Source organism: Macrobrachium nipponense, chromosome 44 (genome assembly GCF_015104395.2).
Source record: "Macrobrachium nipponense isolate FS-2020 chromosome 44, ASM1510439v2, whole genome shotgun sequence".
Taxonomy (NCBI): domain Eukaryota; kingdom Metazoa; phylum Arthropoda; class Malacostraca; order Decapoda; family Palaemonidae; genus Macrobrachium; species Macrobrachium nipponense.
Window position 1 is genome coordinate 20,276,013 of NC_087221.1, and position 14,097 is coordinate 20,290,109.

Consider the following 14,097-nt stretch of genomic DNA (forward strand, 5'->3'; position numbering starts at 1 on the left):
ATACTCTTCTTTCCGCAGCAGTCTTCTTCCAAATGCTAGAAATTACAGGAATTCGAGCATAAGCGAGGTTCCCGATTATCGTGTAACAATTATCGGGGATTCTCGCTCACTTTGGACCGTGGTCTTGCCTAAGTGTTTGGAGATCGTAAAAAACTCGAACACTCTGAGTGCGCTAGAAATTCCGTAGAATTCTAAGCACTCTGCGAAACCCCAAACCCCCACCGAATTCGTCAAACGATATCGGCTGGTGGTCCTCTCGATTCCCGTAGAAATCGAGAAAGGGGCAGGATCCCTCCTCAATGACCGGGCTTACGTCAGGTAGGACCCGAAGGTCCCCCCGGTAGCGCAGCCCCTAACGTGGGGATCTTACAGAGAAATCTCTGTAGGATCCCTCCCCTTTCCCTCGTAGCCGTAAGGAGAGAGGAATGGGGGAGGAATTGGATACTGGCTCGCCTTCCCAGCGGAACTAGCAGTTGGAGAAGAAAAGGAGCAGCCATCGCCTTACGGCGATGGCCTCTCAGAGCCTGGGAAAACGTATCGTCAGGAGAAAACGTTTTCCCGAGGAGGGTTACGAACTCATACTGTAGGTAAGTGTCTGCCGCCACTGTGAACGTCGTCTGGGTGGGGCTGATCGACACCTGACAGGAGAGAGCCGATACCGTCCTCCGACTCATTCCAGTCCTCGTCGAGGTCGAAACCTCAGGAGGACCGAAGGGGTATCACAAATACGGTGTCCGAAGACACGTAGAAACGCCCCTGTCGCAGTAGAGGAGGTGAAGTAGCTTGTTCGACCGGCCAGAACTGAGAGAGCCTTCTTGTCCGGAGACGAGAGACTACCTGGTTCAACACAGTCGGCAAGCTCCGATCGCGGCAGACCCACCGTCGATTTGGGTTCCCTCTCGGGCCCCAAAACGACTCGAGCCGAGACGTGGCTTTGCTGGTGGGAGCGGCGATCCTTCCCCGAGGTCGTTGTGCTGACGAATCAGCGCCATAACCTCGGCAAAGTTCCTCTGGATCTCGGAAGTCACAGCATCTTGCAGAGTGGGACCGTTAAGCCCTTCGAACAAGAGCATATTCCGAGAACCTTCCTCCTAAGAAGGGGGAAACAGCGACAGCCCTCTCGGTCTTCTCCATCCACTTGCGCATACGTCCTGGCCGGTCCAAGACCGTGCCTGGCACGTAGGGCGTCGTGGTGGGATCATGAGGGGCGCACCCCTCACGATCACTCCTCAATACCTCGCTCCTCCCGGTGTAACCCGAGGAGGTTGAAGGTACGGGAGAGGCAGACCTGACGCTCCCTCCTCGCTCGCTGGCAGAACCAGCAGGCTTGGAGGGCTGCAGGCGATCGTCAACCCGCGGTGGCGATCGAGCTGCAGGCCTGGTCGAACCGTCTCGCTGTGGAGAACGGCTGGACTGAGCACAGCGGCCTCGATCTCGAGTGTCAGAAGAGCTGGTGCTGGTTGCCGTACCCGGTCAGGCGACCTGCAGGCTCCACTGTCACAGTGAGACCGGTGCTTGTCCTCACGGCACGTCACGTCGCTGGTTCCAGCCGTGGCTGGTACCGGCGAACGGGAGGACCTCTTCCCAGCCTCAGCCCGTGGCCGGTCGTGGACCGTCACGTCCCCGGGTAGCCAGCTGGTCGCTGCGAGAGCGAGAGCTGGTCTGGTGAGAGTCGCGTGAGCGGCTGTCACCAGTCTTCCGCCCCGTGCCGTGAACCTGACGCTGAGCGAGCTCCGAGGTCTGGTTCCTGGCTGCACGGTCGCTGGTAGGCGACCGTACACTCGGTACCTCCCGCGAACGAGAGGCCGAGACGGACCCTGATGCAGTGGCAGAACCACTGACACCAGGCGAGGAAGTACCGGTGTTAGCCGGTACTCCTCTGGTCCCCGTAGTCTTCTTCCTTGCGGAAGAAGAGACGGGCCCCGCTCCCGAAGGAGCAGGAGGACCAGCGGAAGGAACCCTCCCGTCCCACCGAGGTGAGACGGGTCCCGAGAAGCTCCCGAGGGAGACTTCTTAGGAGGGGGGAGGCAACCTTCTTCTTCCTCGGCTGTGAAGCCTTAGAAGTCGAAGGGGAAGAGGCGGCAGCCGACGACGATGAAGAAGATGAAGACGACGACGACGACACCTTCCTCCTCTTCTTCGTCAGCTTCCTCAGACAGACGTAAGATCTGCCATCCAGGGCGGAGCCGGGGCTGCTGTAGCCGAAGCCACAGGGCCCGGACGCACCTGTACAGACAGACCATAGTCTGGGGTAGTACCACCACGAACAGGGACGACGTCAGCAGGTATGGGGCATCTCAGGAAACAGCAGGCACAGCCAGCACCTAGCATCGGTAGGGACAGCCAGCGACAGCAACGGCAGGGACAGCAGGCAGCAACGGCAGGGACAGCCAGCGCAGCAACTGCATGGACAGTCAGCCCAGAATCGGCAGGTACGGCAGGCAGCACCGGAAACACAGGAAGTGGAGCAGCAGCCAGCAACATCCTGGTACCGGCGGCAGGTCCAGGGGCGAGCTCTAGGGCAGCGGAAGTGTGGTCGCTGAAGCGCGGCAACCACGTGCGGCGGCGGCACGCCCCCTCTCGGTACGGCGAACGGCACTTCACAGCGGCTGTAGGCAAGACTGTTACCACGTGAGGCGAGTACACCAGGTGAGGAGGGACGTCGTCACCTGGAGCGTGGTCACCACTCCATGGGTGACCGCAGTAGGCCCAGACATAAAACCGCAGCCCCTGGACACTAGTGCACGCCCTTGCAACAAATGGTAAGGACGCCCATACCTCACCAAGGTCCACCCTCGTGGCAGTAGCACCTGCGGAAATAACAGATAGTAGCGATTAGTGGGGGGGAAGTCCCCTCGCGCGGGGGGGGGTGAGCCCTCTCCCGAACGAGTGGAAGACCCCGAATACAATTGTACATCGGGCACCGAGCGCCCTCCCCCGCGATCGACGGAATTCGGGCGAGGAGGAAAGAATGCCGAACAACCTCCCCCCCCCAAAGGGGAAGGGCCATCTGTGCTGTGGGAGCTGAGCGGGGGGGGGGGGCGGGGGGGGGGGGGGGTTCTCGTTCCCCCCCCCCCCCCGCACAGCACCCATGTACCCAACAATGATATAAGAGCCCGAGAGCAATCGTGCCCTCGGCCCGAATGCAAGGGCATAAGGATCAATTCCTGACTGAGCGGAACTTGAACCAAATAAATATTGATGCAAAATCAATAATAAAAGGAATAAAATGAAAAAGAATCTTGCATTACGATTCACTTCACAATGAATAAGGGCTCGGATCGAGCGCATTTGCGCCCTTGGTACCGAGCGCAAGGGTAAAAGGATCCATTCCCGATTATGAATGGAAACCTTGATCCATAATGAATTGATGCAATCAAAATATATATGAAAATGAAAAAGAAAAAGAATACTGCGCTTGCGATTTCACTTCATACAAATAAAAAGGGGAAGGATCAATTCCCGGGAAATAGCGGAAACATTGATCCAAGTAAACAATGCAATCTCAATAAAATATGAAAATGAAAAAGAACTGCACTTGCGATTTCACTTCATTCAAATAAAAGGGGAAAGGATCAATTTCCGGGTAAGCTCGGAAACTGATCCAAAAAGAGTATTGCTACAATCAAAATAAATATATGAAAATGAAAAAGAATACTGTACTTGCGATTCCACTTCCATACAGAATAAGTTTTCGTGTCGAGCGCATTCGCTCGGCAACGAGCATACAGGTCAAAAAAATATAAATGAAAAGAGCACTTACTTACGATTTTCATCTACACATTTCCAACCAAAATATACGCTCGGAGCGAGCGCTCTCCCGCCCTCGGCACGAGCATACATACGAGGATCATTTCTGGGAAAATGAATTCCCGCACTTACGCCCTTCAGTCCGGCACTCGGGTAATCGGAGGGCGTGGAGAAACCAAGATCCTTTAATTCACAATTGAATTCAATGGAAATAAATATGAAATGATTGTACTTACAATTCAGTTTCACTAGATAAATAGAAAAAGAAAAACACAACCATGCGAAAGCAACGACGATGAAGGGCGGGGCAGAGAGCGATGATACACGTCCACACGCCAGCAGGCCGAAAGCAAAAGTGATTTGTTTACCTCCCAGTCGCGCGCGCGCCTGTCGGACAAGCAGTTAACTACCGAACCCCTTGTTCGAAAGCTTACGACCTATCCAGCTGCCGCTAGTACCTTCCTATTGTAAAAGGACCGAAGGTTTGTATGCCGTGTCGGAACAAATATAATTTGCTTTCAAAAACTGTGATTTGTTCTGACACGTTATACAAACCATCGGTCCTTTACATAAGGAAGACGCACTTATTGGTGGGAGGAATCTGAGTCTTGTGAACAGACTGGTGTTCGCCCAACCTGGGTTCCCTCCTTGGTCTTGAGGGTCAGATCCCTGTCTGACGACTCCTGGAGAGGCTCGTAGGGTCTACGAGTCAAACTCCTTAAGACAAGAGTCACATTCCAACCCAAGGGCCTGAGTTCCCTGGGTGGGCAAGACCTCTCGAAGCTCCTCATTAGGAGAGATATTTCCATGGAGGAGGAAATACCAACTCCTCGCAGCTTAAGGACTAGGGCCAGGGCGGCTCTGTATCCTTTGACTGCAGAGACAGAGAGGAGCTTCTCTTGGCGAAGAAAGATGAAGAAATCCGCTACCTGCTGAAGAGTGGCTCTGAGTGGAGAGGCCCCGTCTATGACACCAACCACAGAAGACAGACCACTTTCCCTGGTATACTGCTGCAGAGGACTGTCTGAGGTATCCAGCCATTTCTATTGCTGCTCGGCGATAAAAGCTTCTCACTTGCAAGAGATGGTGGATAACCGCCAGCCGTGAAGACACAGGGAATGTACTGCCTGGTGGTACCATTCCACATGCAGTTGACACAGCAGGTTGTGCCATGGGGGAATCTCTCGCGGTGCCTCCAGGAGAAGAGCCAGCAGGTCTGGATAACGGGTGCCACCAGAATCATCCAAAGATTGCTGGTGACCAGCACCCTGCTGATCATCTTGCGATTCAGGCAGAACGGGGGAAAGGCGTAGACTATGAGGTTGTCCCACCGATGTTGGAACGCGTCCTCTGCAGCTGCCCATGGGTCCAGCACAACAGAGACGAAAACATAACATTTTTTAAAGTAAAATGTATTTTTCCCTAACCATATAAATCTGGAGTCCTTTACTTAGGATAGATTGTAGCTCAGCTATAACTACTGGCTAATACATTCTTTTATATACCAAGGTAGTAACTACCAGGCCGATAGTTACCTGCCCCGTGGTGGGGAAGCACCGCCTCCCCACCAGCTCACTGAGTCGTCACTTTGATTACAGCCAAGACTTTGATGATGACCCCTGAATCAAGGGGGTGGGTGTTTGGCGGGACCATACAAGTAAAGGTCTCCAGGTTTGTATGGTTAATGGAAAAATACATTTTACTTTCAAAAATGTAATTTGTTCCTACATCGTATACAAACCTTCCATCCTTTATTTAGGAGACTCATCCTAAGGTAGGGAGGGAAGTCCTGTCTCGCTGGCTGAGAATGGAACCTGGGATGCCAGGACCTGGGCTTATGGCTCGGGGTCGTGGATCCTTCACCCCGTGAGCCATGGTAAATGCGACCTGATGGCTGATGGCCTGGGTATCAAAGGTGTGAGCATCTCTCTCTGGCAACCAAAACCAGGCTATATAATTATAACGGGTTTGTTGGGTTGCAGCACACTCCCCATTGGAAAGAAGTGTGGAGACTGACTTCTGTGTGTCTACAGAAAAACCACCAGTCAGACATGGAATGCTTACCAGTATCGAAATCAGTGCCGGAGAACAGGTATCAATGCTGTGGCCCCAAGTAAGGGGAAAAGGTGAAAAGAAAATAGGACAGTCATACTCTCACATTCACCCCCAGCCTGATATGGAACCTCGATCCTTGATTCGATACTTCCGACCTCTGAGGGCACGGAGGCAGCTAAACCACTTGCTGAGCAGCTACCACAGGACCAAGGTCAGTTGTGTCGAAGTAGCTGTGAATACAGTCTCTAAGGTAGAACCTGGTGAAGGTGGAAGGGCGAGACCATGTGCCAGCTTCCATCACCTGGGTAACAGAGGGGTTCTTCTTGAAGGCAAGAGATGTGCTCATTTCACGCACATCATGAGCCTTCACTCGACTGGTACCAGCAAGTGGAGAAGAGGGAGGGGAGAGGGTGCGGCAAACCACCTCTCGAATCCAATGTGGAATGTTTTTCCTCATAACCCTCTTTTCTGACGGGCCCGTACTTACTTACAAAGAGATGTTGTAAGGTGGGTCGAGTAGAGATGGTCCGTTGGAGATAGTGCCTCAGTGTTCTCAGAATACAGAGAAGTAGCTCATCTAGGTCTTCGGTTACTGTGCTCAGGCTCATAACCTGAAACGAAGAAAACCGAGAATCAACCTGGGCCTGATTCTGGGTTTTCGCAACAAACTCAGGGACGAAGCTGAAACAGGCATTGGTCCAGCGCTCAGTATGAGTGACAGTATAAGCTAGGCCATGAAGCTCACTGACTCACTTGGAGGAAGCAAGGGCGAGAAGAAAAACCGTTTTCAGGGTGAGAGCCCTATCAGATGCCAGGGATAATGGTTCATACGGAGCTCTCTTCAAAGACCTGAGGACAGCAACGATGTCCCAGGGAGGAGGCTTTGCCAGTATGTATTGGAGTGCAACCCTGTTCAAAGCTTCGTATGAGCATAGAGAGTTCCTACGAGAAAGAGAGATCGATTCCCTTCAGTCTGAGGACTTGGCTCAAGGTCAAGCGATAACTTTTTACCGCAGAGACCGAAAGGAGCTTCTCTCTCCGGAGGTAGATGTAAGAAGTCGGCAATCAAGGGGATAGAGGCTCCGAGAGGAGAACAGCCTCTCCAATGACACCAACCACAGAAGATGGCCAACTTGGTCTGATAGACAGACGTTGAGGACTTCCTGAGGTATCCTGACATTACTATCGCAGCCTGCCTTTTGCTGTGAGGAGCTGCTGGATAACCTTCACGAGTGAAGATGTAAAAAGCTCACTGCGTTGTGGAAGATCCTAACATGTGGTTGGCATAGGAGGTTGGGGAGTGGCAGAAGCACTCTCGGAGTCTCTACCAGCAGAAGTAGAAGGTCTGGGTACCATTCTACGTGAGGCCATTTCGGCGCAAATAGTGTCAAGGACAGGGAACGTGTGGATCGCACTCGATTCAACACCTGCCCTATCAGGCAAAATGGCAGACAAGCATAGACGTCTAGGCCATCCCAGGGGTGCTGGAGCATGTCCTCAAACACCGCGGCCGGATCTAGAACTGGAGAGCAGTAAATCGGTAACTTCCGATTTAGAGCAGTAGCGAACAGGTCTACCGTTGGGGAACCCCACAAAGTCAAGACTTTGTTCACTATCCGAGGAGCCAAAGACCATTCGGAGCCAACGATCTGTGTCCTCCTGCTCAGATTGTCCCCCAAGACGTTCCATTTGCCTGGAATGAACCGAGCTGTCAACCCTACCGAGTTGAGAGCTGTCCATTCGTGAATCTGCGCTGCTAGTTGGCACAGCTGCAGAGATACGGTACCGGCTTGACGGATCACATATGCCACTATGGTGGTGATGTCGCTCATCAGCGCCACCAAGTGACCTGTCAGAAGAGAACTGAAGTGCTGAGTGCCAGGGAGGCAGCTCGAAGTTCCAGCATGTTGATATGATCTCGACGTTCCTGGTCGGACCATAGGCCCGAAGCCAGGTGTTGCAGTAGGTGCGCACCCCATCCTTCCTTGGATGCGTCCGTAAACAGGAGCAGATCAGGTGGACGAGACTGGAGAGGGGAGCCCCTCAACAGGTTCGTGTTGTCCAGCCACCACTCGAGATCGGAGCGCATGTTCTCCTCCATTGGGACTAGTTCGTGAGGAGAATCGTGACTTTGCGACCAACGATTCTTCAGACCCCACTGAAAGGATCGAAGGTGCATCCAACTGTTTGGAACAAGGCGTTCCAGCGAGGCCAGATGTCCCAGCAACTGTTGCCACTGATGTGCTGGTAGCTGGGACTGTCGAAGGAAGGGCAGAGCGACACTTCGGAAGCGTTCCTGACTTTCCGGTGTTGGAGAGGCTTTCCCTGCAATGGTGTCCTCTAGAGAGGATTTCTTGTGGTTCACTATGATCCCCAGATCGTGACAAAATGCCAGAACCCTGTCTCAGTGGAGACGAAGCAGTTCCATCGAGGGCGCCAGTATCAGCCAATCGTCTAGGTAACACAATAGATGAATGCCCTGGCAATGAGCCCATGTTGACACTAGGGTGAACACCCGAGTGAAGACTTGCAGAGCTGTGGAGAGACCAAAACATAGGACCTTGAATTGGAACACTCTGTCCGCTACAACAAGACGAAGATACTTCCTGGACAACGGATGAATTGGGATCTGGAAGTATGCGTCTTTTAAGTCGATCGTCATCATGTAATCCAGGAGATGAATGGCCTGTCTGACTGTGCTGGAGGTCTCCATCCTGAAAAGGGTTTGCTGAACGAACTCGTTCAGGGCTGAGAGGTCGATGACTGGTCTCCAGCCTCCGGACGCCTTCTTTACAAGAAACAGTCGACTGAAGAAGCCTAGAGACTCGTCGAGGACCTCCTCGAAAGCATCCTTCCCCAGCATGTCCTGGACCAGCGGAAGACCCACCTATCTTGCTGGAGCAAGACAGACCCTTAGAAGTCTCTGCGTGAGACTTCTTGGGGTGGGTGGGGTTGGGGCGAGACCACCTTCTTCTTCCTCAGCTGGGGGGCCTTGGAAGTTGAAGGGAAGAGGCGGCAGAAGACGGTGATGAAGATGAAGATGAAGATGATGGCGACGACACCTTCCTCTTCTTCTTGGACTTCCTCTGCCAACTTCCTCAGGACAGCTGACAGGTCTCCCATCCAGGCTGGAGCTGGGGTGGTTGCGGTAGCAACGGGGCCCAACTCCACCTGGCCGGAAGGACCTGCGGGAGTGGCAGCACTTCCACGGGCAGGAATAGGGGCAGCAGGTACGGCGATGGCAACAGGTGGGCGACCTAAGGGCGAGCTCTTTGGGCACTCGAAGTCAGGGGGAGGAGCGAGGACAGCAAAACCAGGTGGAGGTGGTACAAGCTCCCTCTGGGGCACGTACGGCAATGCAGCTTGTACCACAGCCGTGGGGGTGACCATTGTCACATGCTGGGTATAAACCAGGTGAGGCGGAGCTGCATAAACCAGGGTCGACACACTCGTAGTCGTCCTCGTCTCTACCCCGGGGCTGCAGCAAGAAGATGGATGAGCCCCTGAATACTCTGAGTGCCCGGAAGACTCAGCAAGCGCCACACCTGCTGTAGGTCCCCACCTGTGAAGGCAGACACACCTGAGGAAGCAACAGTCGTGTTAAGGGGGGGTTCCTGTTCGCTCAGCGGGGGAAGGATCCTCCCGAGTGGACAGATAACCCCAAGTACAACTCAAGGTCAGGATGTCATCCTCCCTCCTCTGCACTCGACAGATCGAGTGATGAGGCGGAGAAAGAGACATCCCCTGAAGGGGAGAGAGCCATATGCGGGAGCTGACAAGGAGGGAGAAAAGATGACATATACGTCACCTGAGGTGTCGAGGGAGAGCTTTCCGACGACAACTTGGCGGCCCTACGTGCTTCTTCCTCTTTTTGTACAGCTCCCACTGCTCCTCCGACTAAGAGACCCAACAAACACAAGTTGAAATACGAGAGCATTCACGCCCTCGGCACCTTGTGCACAGAGGTTGAATGGGGGGCACTAGGGCTTCTCCAAATCGAGGGACTGCATGGTGATCCGCAATGCAATACCACAATAAGGAATGTATATAACAAAATAATAAGCACTTACAATCAACACACACAAGTATACTAGAACAGGTTGAAAGTCAAGGTAGTTGTCAACAATTCACAACAGAGGCGGGCAGAGAGACTAGCACACGTCTTCACCCGACGGCGGTCGACAGCAAAGTGGAATGTTTACATCCAGTCTGGCGGGACTCCCAACCATCGGACAAGCAGTTACTGCCAAACTACCTTATTAAATCTTACAACCGGTCCTGCTGGGGCTGATAGTAATTCCTTATGTAAAGGACCGATGGTTTGTATAACGTGTCGGAACAAAAGGTTAGTATGCCTTGGCTAAACTAAGGCCCACCATGGGTACGGTAGGAAAGCTAACCTTGGATAAGTCAGAATAGCCAGCCTAGGCTTCGTTAAACCATTCAGCAATAGTTCAACCTTGCCAATTCACCTAAATTGCCTAACTTTGTGAGTGGAAAAACAAAATAATGCAAGGCTAGTCTACGATGAGGCAAACACAGCTAAGACTGATATAATTTGTAGAATTTCATGTTCATAACATTGATATTGAGCTGTGCCATTTCAAATACAATATGAAAAAGCAATTTGTTGGTCTAAAAATATATACTATATTGGGTGCAGATATTAAAATACATAATATGTACATACATATATAAAATAAATATGTATAATCCAAATAATAAAAAGAAATACCAACAAGGGGCATACCCGTGATATATAAATAAAAAGATACCATCAAAAGCAATAAATATTGACAGCCATAGGGCTGATGAACCTACAGATGAAAATGCCTGCATACATCTTCATTCATTTCCAGTACTACCCCTATGCTAGGGGGTCAGTTGCCTGGTTGCATATTTCTCCCATCATCCTACCATCCTTTTCAAAATCCTCTTTCACTTCACAATGTCATTGTTTTACCGTCCTCTCAGCTTTCTACCTTTAAGGGTTCTGTTGCATAACCTGGAGTGATTTACATATAGGTAGGCATGTTACATGAGGTTTAAGATGAGGGCTTGAGATAAACAAGGCTGGAGTAACAGGCTTCCTTTTATTGCTGAACACAAGACGAAACATACATGGCCTGTTTTGCAAGTTGTCCTCAGTTGAAGTTACAGTATAATGCAGTATTAAGGTTACTTACTTATTAAAATTTATTATTCAGTCAAATTTTACCATAAACTATTAATGCATTTTGAATTTGAAAATATTATTTGTTTTAATGTGCGCTTTTGAGTGTTTCTGACATTCTTTTTGTTAGCAAATAAGCACCTTATAGAGATAGTGGTTCTCACCCACATATCCTCAATTCAGGGGACTACAGTCAGAACTAGGGATTTTTGGGTGGGGGAAATTACATAATTATTAAATACAAGAACTGGGGCTTGATCGTCACCTAGTTGGGGTTGGGGAAATCCCACCTCCTAAGCTAACCTAGGATACTTGATCCCCTAGACCCCAACTAACTAACCTTGGTGGCAGCCCTATAGGGCTACCTCTACCTAATCTTACCCTGGTAACTCGATCCTTACCTAGATCATAACCTAAGACGCCAGGACATTACCTTGTCCTCTGCCTAAGGCATTGCACATGACTAATAATAAGGTTGCAACCTAACCTAATCTAGGGCACACAGTCCTTAACCTAGGTAGTACATGATATTAGTTTGGAAGCAATCCATATACTAACTACCTAGCCTATTTGCCTTGATCTGAATATTACCAATGAGATAAAATGTCCTGGTACCTAGTATACTAGCCTATGGCCTAGGTAGTAGCACTTTTGCATTTTACTCCACCCAACCTCATCACTTCTTCATTAGGGTTCCCCGAAATCTAGGATAAAAAGTGTTGGGCCTATTAGCCTAGTAGGTAGTATGTCTAAAAGTACTCATTTAGTCTAGATAGGTAGGGTAAAAAACCGCATGGTACAGGGGTGGACCATGTACGATCAGCGTGAACTACCCCAAAAAAAGTACATTATAACGGGTCCTGACATCGGAGATGGGCATCAGTTGCGACTTGTTGTTGGTGAGAAACGGAGCTAAAGACCTCTACTCCGGTGTCAGGACACGTTATAATGTACTTTTCTTGGGGTTGTACACATTGATCGTACATGGTCCACCCCTGTACCATGCGGTTTTTTACCCTAGGTACTAGCTAAAAACACGAACATCAGATGTTCAAATCACACATAGCTAAGCATAGGAAAATGATACTATCCGGTCCAAAACGGGTAGATCTAGGGTACTTATCCACAGCGGCCTAGACTATGGCAGTTGCAGTTTTTCTATGCAGTTTTACCTAGGGTAAAAAAACCGCATGGTACAGGGGTGGACCATGTACGATCAATGTGTACAACCCCAAGAAAAGTACATTAGGTATAACGTGTCCTGACACTGCTGTAGAGGTCTTTAGTTCCGTTTCTCACCAACAACAAGTCACGTCTGATGCCCATCTCCGATGTCAGGACGCATTATAATGTACTTTTTTTGGGGTTGTACACATTGATCGTACATGGTCCACCCCTGTACCATGCAGTTTTTTACCCTACTGAACAAGAATTTTAAGTAATAGCTATTTACTTTAGTTGGACGACTGTAATCAACCGCCAAGGGCCCAGTACATTGGACGGCCCCCAATCCCTAGTGGATGTCGTATCCGCGGTTACGTTCCTTGCAGTCGGTGCGGACTGCTTCTGTAGAAATAGGACTAGGGTAAAATACCGCATGGTACAGGGGGTGGACCATGTACGATCAATGTGTACAACCCCAAGAAAAGTACATTATATCGCGTCCTGACACCGGAGTAGAGGTCTTTAGCTCCGTTTCTCACCAACAACAAGTCGCGTCTTATGCCCATCTCCGATGTCAGGACGCATTATAGGCTAATGTACTTTTTTTTGGGTTGTACACATTGATCGTACATGGTCCACCCCTGTACCATGCGGTTTTTTACCTACCTCAAAATGTGATAATAGTTTAAAGTACAATAATAACAATAAACATCAAAACGACTTGACACCCAAGGGTTACCTACTATAAGGTAGCTACCTAGTACTCTACCTACCTTTGAGCAGTTGAATTCATTGGGTAGATAGGTACCTAGCTATGCTAGCTCCGTTCACGAACTCTGGGGGAGACGTAATTCACAGTCGAAGTGTGCATATACACGACCATACGATAAAAACTAAGACTGGGTCAGGTCCTAGGTTGAGGAGACTACCTGGCCTAGTATATATCTCAGATTAGCAACAACTGTCACTTTTGATCGATTTTTGACCGAAGTTGACTACCTAGTACGACACATTCATTAATAATGATAGTACATCCACGAATCAATTATAAATTCAGAGAAACAATGATACCAACAACGACACCGAAGAGTTCCTTGATTACACTTGAAAAAATTATCTCATTTTACCCTCGGTATTACAATTTTCTGGTTAAATTCCTGGTATTCAGTATCGTGAACTTCCACCGTCCACGAAAGCCTCGACCATAACAACACCGTCGTCTGCGTTCAGAAAGAATGTAAACAAAAGGAGCTTTGGGTGCGTTTTATACTAACAGAAATACTCCATCGTTTATTTCTTTGGGTTTCTCGCTAGAAACAGTTACGGAGATTTAAATATACATCTCATACCGTTAATAAAATTAATTTTCTTGAATAATGCCTTTTTTATACCTGTTTCATTTTAAAAGCTGCACGGATTCGTTCAATGTTGTCGATAGTGTTGAAGTTTGACTCTTGGCAATTGTAAATATTTACAGTAACCGGGTCATTAAAATGTCAATCAGGAGATTATTACACCATTTTCGTTTCAGCTGTCACTTGACGAAAGGGAATACTTTCAATTAAAGTCTTTATTACATAGCTTACCCCCAGAAATATAAAACTGACAGCAATTATGTAGATATTTTATTGTATCCTTGGTATTGCCAGTGCTTAACCAGCTTAACTGGTAGCTACTACTTGAAAAACTGCTACTATATTATACGATGGTGACGATGATATTTTATACTTACACATACTGTATTAATGAACTACGACTATAAACAATTGTTTTCTTACGGTAGATGAAAGTAATTGCTCCGCGTCGCGCATTTCCTTGAAAATTTACGTATTTTATAGTATTGTCGTTGCCTAAGAATTTAGTTGTTTTTAGTCGGTCGACTATAATTAACCACGCAAGGGCTAGTACTAAACACAGCGAAATATATTTGACCTCTGAAATCCCTAGTAGCTTTT

At 49.4% G+C, this 14,097-nt stretch overlaps 1 protein-coding gene across 8 annotated transcripts in view; it reads right to left on the reverse strand.

The window, feature by feature from the left end:
• The window catches only part of LOC135204068 (uncharacterized), a 103,196-nt gene extending 89,463 nt beyond the window's left edge, over positions 1–13,733 (reverse strand). For 2 of the 8 annotated variants that reach the window (XM_064234044.1, XM_064234050.1), the window contains exon 1: positions 12,916–13,713. The gene's annotated coding sequence lies outside the window, so the exon portion shown is untranslated. Of the gene's footprint in view, positions 1–12,915 lie in introns of all 8 variants that reach the window. The other 6 variants (XM_064234046.1, XM_064234047.1, XM_064234048.1 and 3 more) reach the window with 6 other exon arrangements.
• Positions 13,734–14,097: the final 364 nt, after the last annotated feature.